Raw genomic sequence first — 13,440 nt, forward strand, 5'->3', positions numbered from 1 at the left:
ATATTGGCGAGTCTTGAAACACATTTCAGACTCTCTCAATTCCGAAAAATTCTAATTTTTAAAGTTAACATAAATATCGATTATTTTGTGATTACTTTTGTAATTGATCACGAAAAGTGATAATTGTAATCAGTGATAGAGAAGTCGTTGCTAGAATAAATCAGTAATTATGATGGCATTTGGTGATAACGGTTTTATTTTATTTAATAGTATAATAGTTAATTAATTAGTAATTTTTAACAGGTAAATGTTCAAAATCGAATTGGTGTGCCGAACCGATATTTCCAAAATTTAAAAGTAAATAATTATAATAATGGTAAATTCAATTTTAGTGAGCTTAAAATAAAATAAAATTACTACAATTTTTAATATTTATTTTTAATATTAATGGAACTTTTAATATTAACACTACCGACGGGTTATTTGGCCAGAAACGTTTCAGTTATTATAAAGTAATTAAATCTACTAACATTTTCATTTTTTTCATAACATTAAAATTAAACAATATTTATTTTATCTATTTTATTTATTTCATTAATTGCGAAAGAACCCTCTCACTGCCAAAGAACAATATATATTGTTGTTGGCAACTCTTGAAAAAAGTACTGTTTCCTAATATTTTTTCTAAATAACAATTTCACTTCTTATCTTTCCTCCCTTTTTTAATTTGATAATTATCAGATTTTACAAAATGTTTCCCAACTGTTTTTCGAAACTTAATCGAACTACACTGAACGATTTTTGTGCATTTCACTTAGGTAGACACGACTCTTTTGGAGATTCTAGAATAATTATTCTAGAATTATATAATTATTATAATTATAATAATTATATAATAGTACTTTTATCTCAATAATAGATAACAAATTATTAGTTAGCCAAGCATCCGATTCACAAGCCACCGATCGCTAGAAACAACCGATTTATAATCTACCAATTGGTAAAATGTTAATTAAACTGTAGAATATAAAGTCTACACATTCCTCAAAATAAAAATCACGAGAACATATTTGATAGACTCCAATAAGAGTGTTTAAATATCGCGTTAATTTTCGAAGGGAATTCCTCGAAAGCGATACTAAATTTATCGGATTCTGAGTTTTTGCCTGAGAACGCTCGGAGTCACGACCCAGGTCGAAAACACTTCGAACCGGCGCGCCGTTGAGACTCGGCGACCTCGGCAACAACGGACGATAATAGAGTCAAAATCGAAATCGGAACGTTATACAGAGGACAAAGCAAATTTTAACGGACTTCGGAAAAATTTGCATGGTAACCAGGTATAGAGAGAGAGAGAATCGGCAAGTTAGAACGATTACGCTAACTTCCCGAATATAGCCGATGGAGCGCGACGGGGCCCGAAGTATTTTTCGAAGGCACCTCCGCTCGTCGAGCATACAGAGTTAGTACTGTGAACCTTGTAAGTGACACATCGGTTTCCGAGTGCCACCCCTTTCCTGCAACGAAAGAAAAGAGGTTACCAGAGGATTATCTGGGAGCAGCCTAATCCAGCTGTCGGTAAGGTTAAGGAACCACAAACGTGCATTACGTTTGCGCGTTTTCTACCGAAAAGCGACTCTAGTTGTGCTGTGCTTTCTCCAGCACAATTAGAGAGGTTAGAGCCTACACCCTCCGCTCGGCCTGTACTATTGCTGTGCTCGAGCTGTGAGTTTGTAGCGCATTAACAGAGCATTCAGGTGATACGCGAATCTTCCGAGTTCGGCGCATCCTGTACTGTTACAGTGCACGAGTCGAACGGTCGGGTCGCAACAATCTTTTCCTGACTCGCTAGACAGTTGAGCTCGATTTGAGCGACTGTCTTGCATTTCTGTTTGTAGTATACGGCGTACGGCGAGGACCTACGATTGATTGGCCTCGTCGAACGGTTTCTCTTGGGCGGATCACACCGAGGGTCAACCTCGCTAGCAAGATGCAGGAGTTGCACGCCCTGCACTTGTCTAGCGGTCGAGCTCCGGCGGGTACTAAACTTCGCTCAACGGGATCGTTTGGGGTAGGTCTGGATGCTGCAGATCCCTGTGGCCCCCCACTCCCCGTTGCTCCTCGAGACCCGTGCATCTCGAAAATAGGAGTGAGAGTTTCGATTGGAGATTCTTAACGTCGTGTCGCTCGTGGAACAGATCTGCTGGAGATTTACGACCTCCAGTGGACGAGTGCCGAGCAGAAATGTATCTCTCTAGCCAGGACTGCCCGCAGATTCGCTGGACGATTCCGAATCTGCGTAGAGCGGCCGTTTGTTGATAGTCGGACATGACCGACGGGACATCGGCCGTCCTGGGCTATAGAGGGTGAGACCGTGGTATCGGAAACTCACGTACGATCCCACGCGCTCGTCACTGGATGCATTCCTTGGCTTTCCAAGGAAGCATCGGTGCGACCGAAATTGGCCCACTCAGGACGGATTCACGACTGAGTGGCCCCCTTCTCGCTGGAGCACGCGTTTTGCTGTTGCCCAGCTGAATTGGGAAAACAAATAGCTGATTGACAGCGTTTACTAATTTTGTTGGTGGCTCCGGCCAATATTTCTTATTTTTCAGAACCCGGACGCAACCCACGCATCGTGCCGCGCCTGGTCCCAGCCGACCGCGCCCGACGAAGCGAGCGAAGAGACAGCACACAGGAGATCGCCCTGTAGAAGCGTCCAAATAAATCGCTGGGTTGCTTTTTCACCAACTCGAGTAGATTTTGTTCAAGACCTTTTCATGCTCTCCTATCCCTCGGTACCGACAATCCGTTAGAGTCACGGTTTAGCCGATCTACTAACAAAGAGTATTAAAAAGCGTATCGAAAGTGAAAGCATGAAATACGAGGTTATCTCCCTCGCAACCGTATATGAATGTTTCAACAATTCGTTTAACTTCGATGTCGTTTTGTTCACTTACTTTCGGTTGCGTAACTCATTCATAAAGACACGGGGAAAAGAGATCCAGGACGATATATTTTCGAAAAACCATTCGCGGTAAGGAACGTAAAACACAGTCATGCAGTGGGATAAAATATACGGCGAATGGAACCATTCTTTACTCTGCCCCTACAATCTACGGCATATTGCACTACGCTCGCAATGTTCGGACGGCAAAGGAATTCGTCTGACCTAGAAAAATGGAAAGATGATAGAATTTCAATTTCTGGATCGCGTCCACCGGACCGAATGGAGCGAACAGAATAAATGATTTATTCAAATGTTTAGATAACGAAAACTGTCGGTGCTCGAACTGAATGTTTGAGCAAAGACAGGAAATATAACAAAGGATTTTATTAACACTGAAGCTACCATGAATGGTCAAATGATTGGTAGTTCATATTTATTGAAGTCATACTGCTGATTTTATTAAAAATTGTTTGATATATTTCTTTATTCGGGTATAAATCTATTACAAAATTTGTGAAAAATTTCAATGAATTTATATTTAATATATTTATACCTAGATAGGTTTAGTGATCACACGTACAACAATTACTTCTTATAGAGAACTATTAAGATTAAACTTCGCAAAAATATTTTTTCTATTTCGGAAATCAGTTAATTATTACATAATGTTTATTAAGTAATGTTGTAGAGAACCTTTGCACAATATGCAACAATACTGTTGAACATATTCATACAAAAATATGATTTAAAACACGAAATCGTTTCGAATGAAAAGCGTCGGACGAAGCATTTTATTTATTTATTTGTTTGGTAAGTAACAAATATGGTAAATGTCAGACGTGGAAATGGCAAGGTTTGAAACAAGTATCAATAAAAAAGATAAAGAAATGATCAAGAGAGAAAGCATTGATCGAAATATTTCAAACGAAGTTAATTATTTATTACTTCGTTTGTTATCTAAGAAAGATAAGTAACGAATGTGGCGAATGTCAGACGTGGAAATGACAAGGTTCGAAACAGGTATTAATAAGAAAGACAAACAGATGATCACGAGAAAAAGGAAAAACTATGGAAAGAAGAAAGGGGAGCTCCAGGACGTCCGAAGAGGAATTGCAAAGAGTTGGACAAAGTCGAATGGAAGATCAAAGGGCTACGCCGGAAAGATCAATGGGACATAGATGTAATTATATGTTGTAACGTAATGAAGGCCCTTGTAATGTCAGTACCTTTATCACTGCTACTACAATCTACTGCTCTCGGTGGTCTGGGAATCCGCTTTCCTTCGCCAAAATTATTCTAGCGTTATTTCAAGATTCAAGGTTATCTCGACACCAACTACAATATTATCAAGCTAAAAATATATTAACATAATAAAAATTAAAGTTAGAATACTATGAAACTAAAAATATATATATTAATATTATAAAAATTAAAGTTAAAATATTGTGAAGCTAAAAATATATATATTAATATTATAAAAATTAAAGTTAAAATATTGTGAAGCTAAAAATATATATATTAATATTATAAAAATAAAAGTGATCTCCATTTTATCTCGAATTTACCTAGAATTTCGTTTGAGCTTTTTATGTTGAAATATTAGAAACATTTTTGAGTCGAATAATTAAAGATGCCTGGAAAATTATGCAATATTTTATTCGAACAATTTATTACACATAATATATTGGAGTAGAAGTTGTAAAGTTACTAAAATAATAATGCGAATAATAGTTCAATGTACTCAATAAAAACAAGCTTTCTGATGCAATAAAATATATAATTTATGGTAAATAATTGTTACTCAAACATAATATTCGGATAATTATTTTCGATAAATATTTACTCGAAAATTCGACCAATATTTACTCGAAATTTATTCGACAAATATTTACTCAAAATTTATTCGAAATTTACTCGGAATTTATTCCATAAATATTTACTGAAAATTTATTCGAAACAAATCGAATAATACCTAACTCTAGTTGTCAGCGGTGTTCGCGCGTATGCATTGTCGTCGGTCTGAATGCGTGCAGCGTCTCGATGAAAGAATTTTCGTGGCGGTTGAACCGATTGAAAAGCGAATTTTCCGGTAAGAAACCTTGCACGGGATGCGCAGATGTCTACGAACCCCGGATTTATACACGTTCGGCCGCGTTGCTGCGACAGCTGTACAGTTCTGGCCGTTTCAACTCGCGACTATGTACCTGTGCTGGGTCACAATCAATACATCTTGCAAGGTGTGCTTCGGATGCGTGCTCGCCTAATTTTAATAGAAAAAGTGTCAAGTATATCTGCTTCTGCCTGCAAGGAACGCAGCTATTATATACAGTCAGTCCCATAAGTATTCGCAACCTCATTGCTTATAAGAGAAATATGTTGAAAGCAAGGGATGTATGTAAAATTTTGCAATCAACTTTTTATTATCTTATTTAATATTTTTGGATGCGACGGAAGAGGAGTAAAACTAATATGTTTTTGTTATCAGTTAATCAATTCTGTTATAATCTGGTATAAATAAACTTTATACATGTGTTCATTCATAATAAAAAGTTTATTGCAAAATCTTACAGGCATCCCTTGATTTCAATAAATTTCTCTTATATGAGGGCACGAATACTTATGGGACTGACTGTATCTATAAAAATAAAATTGGCGTGTATTGAACTCGCTACTAGAATAGTAGAACAAAAGCCGTTGTTCAGTTTTTTAGTTCTAGACACTGCAACGATCTGCACTGAAATGCAACATGCCGGAAAACAAGCGAATATCAAAGTTATGCAACAATTCCACTATTGTCCGTTAGAATCGAGAACAGGAATTCCCTAATGTGATTATAATCGATATTGTTCTGCAAAATGATGTTGATATTTGAGTGAAAAATTGTTTAAAATTAGACAATATTAAGAAATAATTAAAGGTGTTAAAAGACAGCTCGTGGTAGAAATCGATACACCATATGCACACTTTGAAACTTTGACATTCACACTTTTAATGAGATAGTGTAATATAATTGAATTTATTTAAGATATTCTACGAAAAGTTAATAAATTAGTTGTGGAGAAATAATCAAATAATTTGAAGTTTCGATTTAAAGATTTATAGAACATAGTACAGTACTGCAATTTGAGGTTAAATTGTCTGAAAATATTGGATCAACTACCATGGAATTGCGGAATAACTAAATACAAAAGATTAGTCTACTTAAATAAATATACTTTAATATACGACGTCGTGTTGCGATCGAGGAATAGTAATAGCGAACCGACGTGTGCTCATATAGTGTTCTACGAGTTTACAAACAGTGGGAGAATATTTCTGACAGGGAAGGACAGCTGTGACTCTGTGTGTACCCTGTACTGCGATCGAATAGAATAACGTATTAAGGCTTACGACCAGATATTCGATTTTCCTTTGGTAATATGTACCTGGTCGAAGGTAGTCACGAACATGCAACTGGAACTATATACATATATGCTACTTTATCGCGTTCCTAAATTATTCTTAAATTATCAAATTTGTCTATATTTAAAAATGTAATTGTCATATCAGACACAAGAATTCATTTCATGTGCACAAAATACAAGTTATAAAAAATAGAAAAAGATATACCATAGCTCAGAAAAACTATTGTGTATATATTACTTTATATTTCAAAAATATATAAAAATAAATATTACATATAAAATATTATATTATAATTCTAAGAATATTTAAAAAAATTAAGTAACATTAAAAATTTATATTTTAAATTACTATTTACATATAAACAAATTATTAGTTCCTCTGATGGTTTGATTATGTTTCATTAGAAAAAAGAAAAAGGAAACCGAAATGAATGTAATATTTTTATTTAATGTAAAATGATTTTTATATTTAATTAATTTAATATAAAAAAAAAACTATATGAATAGGAATAATCAGATCGATAGTTAACGGTCTCGAATAAAACTCTCGCAGTGTTTTAGACATCGTGAAATAACTCTTGGCCGGAGTTAATAATCGCGAGTACTAATAAAACCCATTGAGAGAGACAAACTGCATCAAATGCAATATACGTATGTAGGAAGCGGGGCAGTGGGACTGGACGTTTTATTGCACTCTATTCTTTTGTTCCAGCTGAAAGTGATATTTATTGGTACAAGGACGTACGAACACTTTCACGCGTTTCGAATAAAGAGCTTGTACGTGGAAGACTAGAAAGGACAAATTTGACGCAATCGATACACGCATTCCCTGCGAATGTTTCTCGCTTGTCGAAATTCAATTACCCACGATTTGCAAAGCCGTGTATTTATAGAAATTCTAATTATTGGTTTGAGATACGTTCGAACATAACAACGGCTATAAAGAAGATTAGAAAGCGAATGTCTATAATACATCGATGTCGATTTTAGGTTACAATTTAATCACAGCGTTAGATATCCGAAACTTAATTGTTATTTTTCAACAATTAATGAATATATCAAGTTAATATAAAATGAAATTAATATCATTGAATCTTATTTTATTAACAATTTTTCATATATTTGTTATTATTTTAATTCGAACGTATTATGATGGATTAAATAGATGTTTGTTGAAAGAAAATTTTATCTTTAATATTATTATTATTTATTTATTTTGTATTGGAATAAAGGAAATTATTATATATATAAATTAGAATATAGGTTTAAAATTCGGAAATAGGTAAATAAATTCAGTTAATAAAATTATTGATTAAGGTTATTGTCAGGATTTTACGGTGGAATACGCAAATTTAATAGATGTTTAGAAAGGGCGAATGCCTGAATTAACGTGCCTACTTGTATGGTATATACAAAAGAAAGGTTAATATTAACTGCGGGATGAAACCACGTGTTGCGCGCACGACTGCTAGTTTGAGAAGAAGGGAATCAGCAAGCGGGGAACTAAAAGCTAAGGGAAACTCATTAACGCACGCGCAAATCACTTACATGGCGGCCCAAAATAACTAGATCAAGCTGATCCACTAGAAACAACCATATTTCTGACATCCCCTCTATCAGTGAGATCAACACACATTTGTCACACGCGCATAGAAATTCATAAAACGATTAATGCTTTCTCACATTCAACTTTAACACGCGTATACAATTATAATGTTTTCTTTGTTAAAATATCCGCCAACATACCAATCGGTTCTAAGCTATTGCACCTCGATCTCGCCATTTTCTCTGGCTTCGCGCGAAAGGTATGGGATATCGATGTATTTTGCTTCGACCGTGATAGATATTATTCTTGCACAACTGGATTGCACTTTGACTGTCATTATTCACTATTGTAGCACCCGCAATCGCGTGTCCGCATCTCAATATGCCGCATCAATCGACGCATGTAGATCACATCTCTGGATAACCTCCAATAACGCCATGTATTCCGCTTCCATGGTCGATGGCGCCACCGAGCGTTGTTTTTTCGCTACCCAGCTGATTGGTCCATCCGTCGAAACTAAGACAGCCAGAAACTGACTTCCTATCGTCACCTGCGCCCAGTCTGCGTCCACATAAGCTGTCAAAGTGTTATTCTTCGTATAGTGAATTTCATAGAGTACCGTTCCTTTAAATATCTCGACACTCATTTCGCCATCTGCCAATGTGCTGGTCCAGGATTCGAACAGAATCTGCTTGGTGTTCGCCGCGTAAGCTATATCTGGGCGAGTTGCATTCGAAAGGTACACCAAGCTACAAATGTGCTCTCGGTATAGTATATTCTTCATTTGTTCACTGGTTGCTGATTTCCTTCTTCTCGAGCCAACAGTCGTGCGCGCAACACGTGGTTTGATCCCGCTGTTAGGGTTATGTTATAGGTTATATAAGGTAGACGCGTTAATTCAGGCATTCGCTCTTTTTAAACATCTATTAACCCTTCGCACTCGGGCGGCGACTCTACGGCGCCATTAAAATTGTTGTTGCACGTTTCAACATTATTTTTATAGATTTCGCGAAAGCTTAGATTTAAAAACTATTGAAAGCGTAACTATTAAACGAGTCATGAGACTCAATTTCATCGCATAGAATGAATTTTGTTATATAAAATAGAAATACCAGAAGCCAATTATTTCAGATTTGCTGTTGAAACAGCTTCGAGTGCAAAGAGTTAAATTCGCGTATTCCACCGCAAAATCCTGACAGTTGTTTCGTATCCGAAGAAATTTGCGTTTCAGATTAGTGTACCGAGGAGCTTAAAATACACGTTCTAAACAATAAAACGATACGCGCATGCACGGAGATGTGTTGCGAATAAACATCTCGCCGGTACAGGATGCGATAATAAACGACGGGATAATAATTGTATGCGCCTGTCCCGACGACGCGTCTAATCGACGTGTTTTGTAAGAATCCGCGTTTGTAATTACCTTTAACGGATGGATTAACAATCGACATGAATAACCATACCCCCTGCCTAACTCCCTCCCTCCCCGATCGGTTCGTTTCCAAGAATATACGCACAAGAGCGTGTTTAACTTCGATCGTTTTCAGATTTCCCGGATGATGATATCGCGAAAATAATGATTTGCCTATTTAATAATTTAGTTACGATTAGACACAATATGTGTAGTGCACAGTACGTGAGTTTGCGATGAAACAACATTGTCGGTAAAGTATACAAATTACGCAAGATTGATTTAAAAGTCTCTCGAGACCGGAATGACACGTAAGGCGGTTCAACAATAAACCACGTGGAATTATGAATTTAAATTGAACCTACGATTTTCACAGGTTTTTATTTCGTCGGCCGAGAAATGTGAATATAAAAATACCTTTTTTTATTCTGATACTGACCTAATTCCGATCCATGGCAACCAATAATTTGTTATGTATTATTGAGATAAAATTGTTAGGTTGTATTACTGTAAACTGTTCGTAGTATTATATAATTTTTTAAATATTAGATATCTTTTGCGATCAACAAAATAACTAAAATAAAAATACAACAACTAAAATTTAACATTATGCTACTGTGAGCTCCAATATTATTATATAATTTGTTAAATATTAGATAACTTTCGCAATTAATAAAATAAATCAAAACGAAATAAATAAAATTAAAACGGATTAAATAAAATAGACAAAATAAGTATTGTTCAATACTAATGTAATATTTAATTTTAGTTGAATAATATTAGTAGATTTAATTACCCTGTGACATAAATGTTTATGGTCGCTAAATCGTTAATCTGATAAACAATTCAATGGTTTAACAGCATAATCAGATTTCAAAGTAAAATTAATGTAGCGAGTTCTTATGTTTTCACGTCGCCGTTCTTCATCGAATTTAATTTAAGCCAAGCATATTTCAAAAGACGAGAAACAATCGACCTCATAAATAAAATATTTTGCTCGCTTTCTACTCGAACTGAATTTCATTCGTCACATATTCCTGATACGTTTCAGGCACCATCTCATACGTATTCATAATAACGTGTCCTCTATTTAAAATCACCGGCGCATTCGTACACCAATCATCGAGTCAATTTTAAAATACTCTCTCTCTCTCTCTCTCTCTCTCTCTCTCTCCCCCTCTCTCTCTCTCTAGCCCCTGCACCGGCTTGAGAAGCGTGCGTCGAAAATTTGACAAATTCTTCGAGACAGCAAAAGCAAATTAACCCCTTGCAATATAACAACGAGTCGGACTCGTGACGAATATTTCATACATGATTTAATAAATTATTATTTATTATTTATTAAATCTAAACGAAATTTAAATCGTCTGTCATCGAAATCTTGACATGACAGTAAATAAAGATAGCGGGTAAACAAAAGTCCTCTTGTGACATTAAACAAATTATTAACCCTTTGCAGTCGATGCTATTTTAACTATAAATCTAAAATAATTTGTGTGGCTTATAGTACTTCCATTTTATGTGACAGAGTGTATTTTATATATATTGTTGCGCGTTCTCGATGTCCGTCGCGGCATCTCGTATATATTCTTTATTTATTTACAGTTAACACCAACTATCAACACTAGTAACAATATATCTGTATCTGTTATGATTTGTACACGTCCTCTCGCTTCGATAGCTCGAGAGAGTCTCTTCGACTGACTGTCAATTCAACGACTCCGTGACAACCCCGAACTTCTTCTATTTCCTTAGGGGTTGTTCACTATGAAGTATTTCTTCATTACGGCGACTCCACATGACCGCCGTAACAATATTAAATTGATTTTTGTGACTCATAGCAATAGTTTTATTGTTAACAATTTTTTAAATCTTTGTTAGTATAAAAATGATTTTGGAACGTGGTAGAAAAATTTTAGTGGTACCTCAGAGTCACCACTCGAGTGCAAAGGGTTGACACATATTTATCCAGTAATTTGTTACACCTCCATTCAGAAAATGCCGGCATTTTCTAGAAATAATATGGTCTAGATAAAAACAACGTATCTTGTTAAAAATCATATATTTTTCAGCGATGGTTATAATTGTAACATTTTTAGTTAGAATGATCTTTGTTGGTAAAAATTGTAATCTAATTTATTTCGAATTAAAAGGGCAAGAATCAATTATTTTCTGTAACATATAAACGACGAATTCTCGTCGTGCGGACGAATATGTGTTAAGGATGAGAAAATGGAAATTAATACAATTCTGAAAGAAATCGTAGCTCAAGGGGTTAATTCGCGTAATACCGCGTTTCTATTAGACGCAACGTCCGAGTCGAATAATACCGTGTTTATTCCGTATTTGAATCGAGAGTCACATTTCGCGGATTATGCGCTAGAAATTGACGCGTTACGGTCTCGATTTGTAATCGTATTCAACAATTTCAATACGAGTTTAACCTTAGCGTCTAGCACACGCCGGCCATTTCCGTTGGAATGTCGAGCGGATGAGTAGACTAGTAGTTATTTTGTATAATACTGCGATCAAGTGACTCATCGCGGATAAGCGGCGAATTACTTTGTTTATTACGTATAAACCCTTCAACTGGTATGGATATGTATACGGATCCAATGGAATCTATTGCTGTGGATTATGGGCGAACCCAGGCGCGCCCGGCAATTGTTTCTATCTTATATACAGCGACTCACATTAATATTCAGACACTTTCTAAAACGCGATCACTTTCTTAACGCATATTCGTCCGGTAATTTTTTGCAGCGACATTCACAAAATACCGGCATTTGTTGACACTATTTGTAGAAATAATATGGTTTATATAAAAACATAACTTGGTAAAAATCATATATTTTTCAGTGATTGTTATAATTATACTGTCTTTGGTTAAAATTATCTCAGTTTGGTAAAAATTAGAATTTTATTTATTTAGAATTCAAAGAACAAGAATGAATTATTTTCTGTAATATATATTTAGTTGAATTTTATTATATTTTATATTATATATATTTAATCGAATTTTATTAAATTTGATATTATTTTCATCATTATATCTTATATTATATTATATTTAGTTGAATTATCTCTGTTTGGTAAAAATTAGAATTTGATTTATTTAGAATTCAAAGAACAAGAATTAATTATTTCCTGTAATATAGAAATAACAAATTTTTGTGATTCGATTATTGGTAATTGTTTACGAAATGACGAGTTTGTGTTAAAACTAAACCTACTGAACAGTGAAACTAATTGGCACACATTGCCTCATAAAAGACAGAAGAAGTAATTTATTTAGATTTCTTATAGTTTTTACTAGAACAGTTCCTACGATGATGTAATTTGTTCAATCGTGTCTCGTGAAGATGTGTTTGTAACTATTATAATTATAAAATGAGAACTCGGTTATTTGAACATGGTAGGTTTAGTGCTAAAACTGGACTAAATAATTGGAATTTTTGTTAGATAATACAGGGACTGGTATACTAGATAATAATTAGACTACTTTCTTACAATTTGTAAACTGAAAATTTTTGATATTGTCAAAATCTGAAGAAAACTGCAATTTTTGCGATCTTTAATTGCTTATAACTCATATCAAGGTCAATCGATTTCGACAAAGTTGTCAACATGCATAAGTTATTTAAAATAAGAGTCGCATTTCTAAGTTTAACACTTTTCCAAATAGTAATATCATAAGCATTAATAATGAAATCACAACAACTAAGAAGTGATAAGAAAGACGTTCGCAGTTTCGACAAATAACAATCAGAATTTATCGAAATAGTCCCTTCTTTAAGAAAATATCATCTTTTTCTCGAAAAACGAAGTAATTTCTTTTTTCAACTACTCGGTTACTTAGCATAAAAATATTTTCAATTCCAAATATTGGTTGTTCTGTTTTGACACTAACAAAATTGCAATTTAAAAAAACAATTGAAAAGTATATCATTCGAAACGTTTGTCAATTTTACAGCAGCTGCATTTGCTCTACTTTTACCGAGTATGCTCGTCGTGGCTGAAAAGGTAATTAAGCGCGCACCGTCAAAGTCGAATATAAGATTTAAAGGGTTAACACGTTAAAACACATAATTCCAGAATCGTCTGTAAAAAGTTGTGCAGAGAAAATTCAGAAAATGCACGAGGTGACTCATGAGAGTGGTGTGCAAACACGTTTCAAAATGGAGTAGAA

At 34.8% G+C, this 13,440-nt stretch overlaps 1 protein-coding gene and 1 long non-coding RNA gene across 2 annotated transcripts in view; one reads left to right on the plus strand and one right to left on the minus strand.

Annotated features, from left to right (window-relative positions):
• Positions 1 to 13,440, minus strand: part of LOC144469813 (terminal nucleotidyltransferase 5C) — a 336,634-nt gene that overhangs the window by 153,164 nt on the left and 170,030 nt on the right. The gene's annotated exons all lie outside the window — the stretch shown is intronic.
• Positions 1,255 to 2,633, plus strand: LOC144468533 (uncharacterized). Its single transcript, XR_013493826.1, has 3 exons — positions 1,255 to 1,518; positions 1,839 to 2,306; positions 2,556 to 2,633. It is a non-coding gene; the product is annotated as an uncharacterized LOC144468533 (long non-coding RNA).

The sequence above is a fragment of the Augochlora pura genome, chromosome 1 (genome assembly GCF_028453695.1).
Source record: "Augochlora pura isolate Apur16 chromosome 1, APUR_v2.2.1, whole genome shotgun sequence".
Taxonomy (NCBI): domain Eukaryota; kingdom Metazoa; phylum Arthropoda; class Insecta; order Hymenoptera; family Halictidae; genus Augochlora; species Augochlora pura.